Genomic DNA, 7,500 nt, shown 5'->3' with positions numbered 1-7,500 from the left:
CGCTGTCCCACCGGGACGCCACTGGGACGCCACTGGGACGCCACTGGGACGCCACCAGTTCAACCACAGCCTCCTGTACTGGTTACCACGCTGTCCCACCAGGACGCCACTGGGACGCCACTGGGACGCCACCAGTTCAACCACAGCCTCCTGTACTGGTGACCACGCCGTCCCAGAGGACACGTCCTGTTTGACTTCATTATCAACGCGTGACTGACGCAGCAGTTTCTGCTCTTCCGGCTCAACACATACGTTCAGTTTCTGATGTTCATTTATCACCTCCTTGTTTCCTCTCCTCCCTCACTACCTCCTCTTATCTCCTATCGTATGAGGGGACATGGTAGGAAGGAAAAGACAGGAGGAGACAGGAAAGGGAAGGAAAGGAGGAAGTATTAAATGCTTCACGTTGGCGTGCTGCAGAGCCTCAGGTATCCCATCATGCCTCTGGCTGTCTCTTCCTGTTTCCTGGTCTCTCTGCAGGCGTCACGCTGACCTTTGCTCTACATGTGTCCCGACCCGGCGTTATCGGCGCTCTGCTGATACGATCCTGAACCAACAGACGGTATCAGCCCTATCGCTGACCGCTGACACCTGGGCAGGTGTCCAGGTGTGTCAGCAGGGCGGGGCCACAGACCTGCAGAACGCTGAGTCATTCTCTCTGTCGGTGCAGCCGAGGACGCTCCGTTGACTTCACATCGTCCTGTTTGTTCAGTTTGTTTGATTTGACATCATCAGTGATTCTGGAGCAGCTGAGTGTCCTCGAACGCCCCACAGACCAGTTCAACAGGAAGATGATGTAACTCCAGGTGCTTTAAAAGGTTCTAGTGGACAATGAGGAGGTTAGAGAGGGATTTTAGGTGGTTCTAGGGCCATTGAGGAGGGTCTGGAAGTCCTTCAGAAGGTTCTTTTGGTCATAGAAAAGGTTCTAGAGGTCCTTTAGGATGTTCTAGAGTCATTGTTTATGGAGATTCTTCAGTCACTGAGGAACTTCTAGTGTTCCTTCAGGAGGTTCTTGTGGTGATTGATGAGTTCTGGAGATCTTTTAGGAGGTTCTATGGGTCTTTTAGATTGTTCTAGTGTTCCTATAGGACGTTCTATCGGTCACTGAGAAGGGTGTAGGGGTCTGAGGGATCCATTAGGTGGTTCTAGAGGTCAGGTTCAAGGGTTCCATTAGGTGGTTCTAGAGGTCAGGTTCAAGGGTTCCATTAGGTGTTTGGAGTGTTGGAGATTATAGAAGAATTTTAGGTGGTTCTAGTTTTTTTTTTTTGTGGCTGTTCTAGGTATATTGAGGAGAGTCTGGAAGTCCTTCAGAAGGTTATTTTAGTCATAGAAAAGGTTCTAGAGGTCCTTTAGGTAGTTCTAGAGTCATTGTTTGTGGAGATTCTTTAGGAGCTTTATTTGGTCATTGAGGAATTTCTAGTGTTCCTTCAGGAGGTTCTTGTGGTGATTGATGAGCTCTGGAGGTTCTAGGGTCATTGAGGAGGTTCTAGTGTTCCTTCAGGAGGTTCTTGTGGTGATTGATGAGCTCTGGAGGTTCTAGGGTCAATGAGGAGGTTCTAGTGTTACTTCAGGAGGTTCTTGTGGTGATTGATGAGCTCTGGAGGTTCTAGGGTCATTGAGGAGGTTCTAGTGTTCCTTCAGGAGGTTCTTGTGGTGATTGATGAGCTCTGGAGGTTCTAGGGTCAATGAGGAGGTTCTAGTGTTCCTTCAGGAGGTTCTTGTGGTGATTGATGAGCTCTGGAGGTTCTAGGGTCATTGAGGAGGTTCTAGTGTTCCTTCAGGAGGTTCTTGTGGTGATTGATGAGCTCTGGAGGTTCTAGGGTCAATGAGGAGGTTCTAGTGTTCCTTCAGGAGGTTCTTGTGGTGATTGATGAGCTCTGGAGGTTCTAGGGTCATTGAGGAGGTTCTAGTGTTCCTTCAGGAGGTTCCTGTGGTGATTGATGAGCTCTGGAGGTTCTAGGGTCATTGAGGAGGTTCTAGTGTTTACTGGGAAGGTATTCAGGTCCTTTAGGAGCAGGTGCTGTCGGTTCTTCCTGTAGAGTTCCACACAGTCGGAGAAGAGGAACCTTAAAAACTCACTTTACGTACTCTGTCACCAGTTTGTATAAATAAGTAAACGATAGAAGAACCCGTCTGTTAAAATGAGTCAAAGAGACGTGGAACATGATGCGTCTGAGGTCAGAGGACATTTAGATTTCTATAGTGCACCAGGACGTCCACAGTGACGAGGTCAGAGGTCAGAGGTCACGGCACAGAGAGCAGAAGAACCAGGATGTTGAAGGTCACTAAGCAGAGACGGAGCAGCTTCATTAACCTCCAGCATCCATCGAGCTGAGCCAGCAGTTTCAGCCAAATCAGCCCTGGAGCCGTGAACTCGCCAGCTGTTTCACAACCGCTGCATCGGTCCGGTTTCTAGAGAGAACACAGAGACAGAAATAGACTCCGAGAGATCAGATAAACTGAGCTCAGCGTCATTATGCAAACTCTGTGTGGGGAGGACGAGACGAGTGATGGACGGCCTGCGAACTCTGGACAGAGACCCCCACGACCATCACCCCCTCCCCCGTAAGACCAGGACCTCCTCCCCATCCTCCCCCCACAGTACAGTCCATAAGACCAGGACCTCCTCCCCATCCTCCCCCCACAGTACAGTCCATAAGACCAGGACCTCCTCCCCATCCTCCCCCCACAGTACAGTCCATAAGACCAGGACCTCCTCCCCATCCTCCCCCCACAGTACAGTCCATAAGACCAGGACCTCCTCCGCCAGCAACACGTGTCCACTTCCAGTCGTAACATGCATACAGTCTTTTCAAAATAAACATCCCTTTTCACAGAAAACTACTTTAGTTAGTTTAGTTTAGTTAGTTTTAGGAAAAGACAACACATTCTCTCTCCTTGCCCCTCGCTATCAGAAACCGACGCTTGGCGTACCCCTCTAACGTACCCCTCTAACGTACCCCTCTAGTGTTACTGTTGAATGGACCAGGGATGGCATGTCAATATATGCTAGTTATCTGCATAGTGTCCCATTTGTAATTTGTAAATTGTACATTTTTATTATTTTATTCTAACGTTTTTATCTATTCTTTTGTTTTTATCTATTCTTTTGTTATTATACAGTTTGTCTCGCACCAAAAATGCCAAAGAAAATTCCTAGTGTATACCTCTTACACCTGGCAATAAACACCATTCTGATTCTGATTCTGATTCTGATTCAAAATAAACTTCACAGGAAGTGAAGATTAGGCAACACAACCACTTAGGGGTTAGGAAATGGTTGTGGTTGACGTTAACTTCACTGACTAATGACTCGCGGGACTGACGATACCGACGAGTCACGTGACTAAAGACTGACGTGACAAAAATAAGTTATTTTTAGCCTCACACGGGGCACCAACATGGGTCTACTGGTTGAAAGTCTTGTGTTTGTTTGACCCGTCCACCTCCCCTCCCTACGCCCTGAACGGACTCTATTAATACTACGTCACTGCTCCGACCACCGTATAACGCTGCGGGTGGGTTTACATTGGAAATAGTTGAAAGCCGGTTCGTTACATACTGTTGCTGAAGGGTGCCGTGAGAACCAGTTGGATTGGCTGCAGCTCGGTGCTGACCAAACGGTGGAATTTGATGAGTTGGGATTGAGAACAGGTTTAGGTAAAGATGGTGGTTTGGGTTAAAATAACTCCAGAAATTCTGTAACTGAAGTACAGAAGTTACGTGACAAATAAATCAACATTGACCTTTGGCCTCACACGGGGCACCAATAGTGGTCTCCTGGTGAAAGTCTGGTGTTTTTAGACCCACCCATCCACCCCGACCTCCTCCCTATACGCCGTTCACCACTCTCTATACTTCCTGGTTCATGATTATGTTAATTACACACAAACTGATTTTGTGATATATATATATATATATATGAATTACAGTGCATCATGTTTAGTATGTATAGCTACGAACGGTGGAGGAGAACAGCCCGAAGGCATATAAATGCCACGATAACGTGTGCGATTAGATTAGTACGCCTTTCTTGGTTTCTGCATGTCATGTGTACGACATGTATCCTGTACTGACTGCAATGTAAACGCATCCGCTTATAAATGCTACGATGAGAGTTAGTAACGTAGAATAAAATGCAAGAAAGGTCCAACAAACATCAGACTTTTAACCAGGAGACCGCTGTTGACCGGTGTTTTGTTTTGTAAGTTACGTCAGTGATGTTTGTGACGTGTTTTCTGTAGTTGTTTCCGTACGTGTTTTACTTAGTTTACGTACTTATTTTAAGCCCAACCGTGATGTTTTCCCTTACCTTATCTAAGTGGTTTAACTCTGGACTTTTGCGTGGCGTACAAATGACACGTGAAAATGCTAAAATGCGTCCTCATGACACACGGACTGTTGGTGGTATTTATACGCCTTCCTGTGAGGGTTTTTTCAGTGATTGACCTTTCAGAGTTTTCACAAAGGATTCAAACGGCCCTCCTACACATGACTGATCGACAGAGACGATGCAGCGTGAACGCCAACATTACTGAACTTTACCTGCGCGGTGGCGTCACGTCAGAAACACTGAGACAACCTGTGTTAGTGTCTGTTCAGTTGGTTTATCCCTTCACACACACACACACATACACACACACACACACACACACACACACACACAAGGTTTAACCTCCAGTATCGGCTCACATCATACCAGTGAGTGTGAGTGTGTGTGTGATTGACAGCTGTGTTTGAACGGCGAACACGCTGCCGTTGAACCGCAGAGAGTCGTCTTTCCAGCGCGTAGTCGTGCAGCGTTCACTCCTCTGAGCCGGTAACCAGATCCGGTCCGACCTGAGCCAACAGCATAAACACAGAGCCGGTTTGATGAGTGTGAACCTGCAGCTGGTCTGAGGCCAGCTACCAGGTATGCTCTGGCTGCAGCGCTAAAACAACAGCGGGTGACAGACGGCGGCGTTCACGGCTCTGTGCTGTAAATCTGTCCGTCAACAGAACCGCTGTTGATGAAAACACGGACCAGTGCAGACTGGCAGCGGCTCACACAGGTGAGTCTGCGTCACCCTCCAGGTGTGCTCCTCTGTTGCCTTAACGGCCCGATGACAAACATCAACGCTTATAAATCATTAGCACATTCATTAGTGTAATTATTGTCAACAACTCCGGGTGAGGGAGGCGTCCTCGGAGACAGACCGAAGGACACTCCTGAAGACGCCCACATGGTGTCTGCAGGTGTTTACCTCTGAGGAGAGAAGACTCCCCACTAGGCGGTAGTGCTACGCTAGGCGTGGCTCGACACAGAGTACTGTGACCTCTGACCTTTCAAAGCACAACCAATGAGATAACTGCTGGAGCTGTTGTTGTTGTTGTTGTTGCTGCCTGGAAACAGTGAAGATTTTATACCAGCTGTGCTTCTGCAGCAAACAACGTATACTGATAAGAAGTGAAGTCAAGAGTTGGTTCCAGCAGCAGAGCTACACTTCCACCATGTTGGACTGAAAGAGACGCCCAGACGGCAGTAACACGTCCTCCTACAAAGAGACGACCAGACGCCAGTAACACGTCCTCCTACAAAGAGACGACCAGACGCCAGTAAAACGTCCTCCTACAAAGAGACGACCAGACGCCAGTAACACGTCCTCCTACAAAGAGACGACTATACGCCAGTAACACGTCCTCCTACAAAGAGACGACCAGACGCCAGTAAAACGTCCTCCTACGGAGAGACGACCAGACACCAGTAAAACGTCCTCCTACAAAGAGACGACTATACGCCAGTAACACGTCCTCCTACAAAGAGACGACCTGACGCCAGTAACACGTCCTCCTACAAAGAGACGTCCAGACACCAGTAAAACGTCCTCCTACAAAGAGACGTCCAGACACCAGTAACACGTCCTCCTACAAAGAGACAACGAGACACCAGTAACACGTCCTCCTACAAAGAGACGACCAGACGCCAGTAACACGTCCTCCTACAAAGAGACGACCAGACGCCAGTAACACGTCCTCCTACAAAGAGACGACCAGACGCCAGTAAAACGTCCTCCTACAAAGAGACGTCCAGACACCAGTAACACGTCCTCCTACAAAGAGACGACCTGACGCCAGTAACACGTCCTCCTACAAAGAGACGACCTGACGCCAGTAACACGTCCTCCTACAAAGAGACGACCAGACGCCAGTAAAACGTCCTCCTACAAAGAGACGTCCAGACACCAGTAACACGTCCTCCTACGGAGAGACAACGAGACGCCAGTAACACGTCCTCCTACGGAGAGACGACGAGACGCCAGTAAAACATCCTCCTACAAAGAGACGACCAGACGCCAGTAACACGTCCTCCTACAAAGAGACGACCAGACGCCAGTAACACGTCCTCCTACAAAGAGACAACGAGACGCCAGTAAAACGTCCTCCTACGGAGAGACAACGAGACGCCAGTAAAACGTCCTCCTACGGAGAGACGACAAGACGCCAGTAACACGTCCTCCTACAAAGAGACGACCAGACGCCAGTAACACGTCCTCCTACAAAGAGACGACGAGACGCCAGTAAAACGTCCTCCTACAAAGAGACGACCAGACGCCAGTAACACGTCCTCCTACAAAGAGACAACGAGACGCCAGTAAAACGTCCTCCTACGGAGAGACAACGAGACGCCAGTAAAACGTCCTCCTACGGAGAGACGACAAGACGCCAGTAACACGTCCTCCTACAAAGAGACGACGAGACGCCAGTAAAACGTCCTCCTACAAAGAGACGACCAGACGCCAGTAACACGTCCTCCTACAAAGAGACGACCTGACGCCAGTAACACGTCCTCCTACAAAGAGACGACCAGACGCCAGTAACACGTCCTCCTACAAAGAGACGTCCAGACGCCAGTAACACGTCCTCCTACAAAGAGACGACCTGACGCCAGTAAAACGTCCTCCTACAAAGAGACGACGAGACGCCAGTAACACGTCCTCCTACAAAGAGACGACCAGACGCCAGTAACACGTCCTCCTACAAAGAGACGACGAGACGCCAGTAAAACGTCCTCCTACAAAGAGATGACGAGACGCCAGTAAAACGTCCTCCTACGGAGAGACGACGAGACGCCAGTAACACGTCCTCCTACAAAGAGACGACGAGACGCCAGTAACACGTCCTCCTACAAAGAGACGACCAGACGCCAGTAACACGTCCTCCTACAAAGAGATGACCAGACGCCAGTAAAACGTCCTCCTACAAAGAGACGACCAGACGCCAGTAACACGTCCTCCTACAAAGAGACGACCAGACGCCAGTAGACCGTCCTCCTACAAAGAGACGACCAGACGCCAGTAAAACGTCCTCCTACAAAGAGACGACCAGACGCCAGTAACACGTCCTCCTACAAAGAGACGACCAGACGCCAGTAACACGTCCTCCTACAAAGAGACGACCAGACGCCAGTAACACGTCCTCCTACAAAGAGACGACCAGACGCCAGTAAAACGTCCTCCTACA

Source organism: Sebastes fasciatus, chromosome 2 (genome assembly GCF_043250625.1).
Source record: "Sebastes fasciatus isolate fSebFas1 chromosome 2, fSebFas1.pri, whole genome shotgun sequence".
NCBI classification, from domain to species: Eukaryota; Metazoa; Chordata; class Actinopteri; order Perciformes; family Sebastidae; genus Sebastes; species Sebastes fasciatus.
This window is presented reverse-complemented; position numbering follows the sequence as displayed.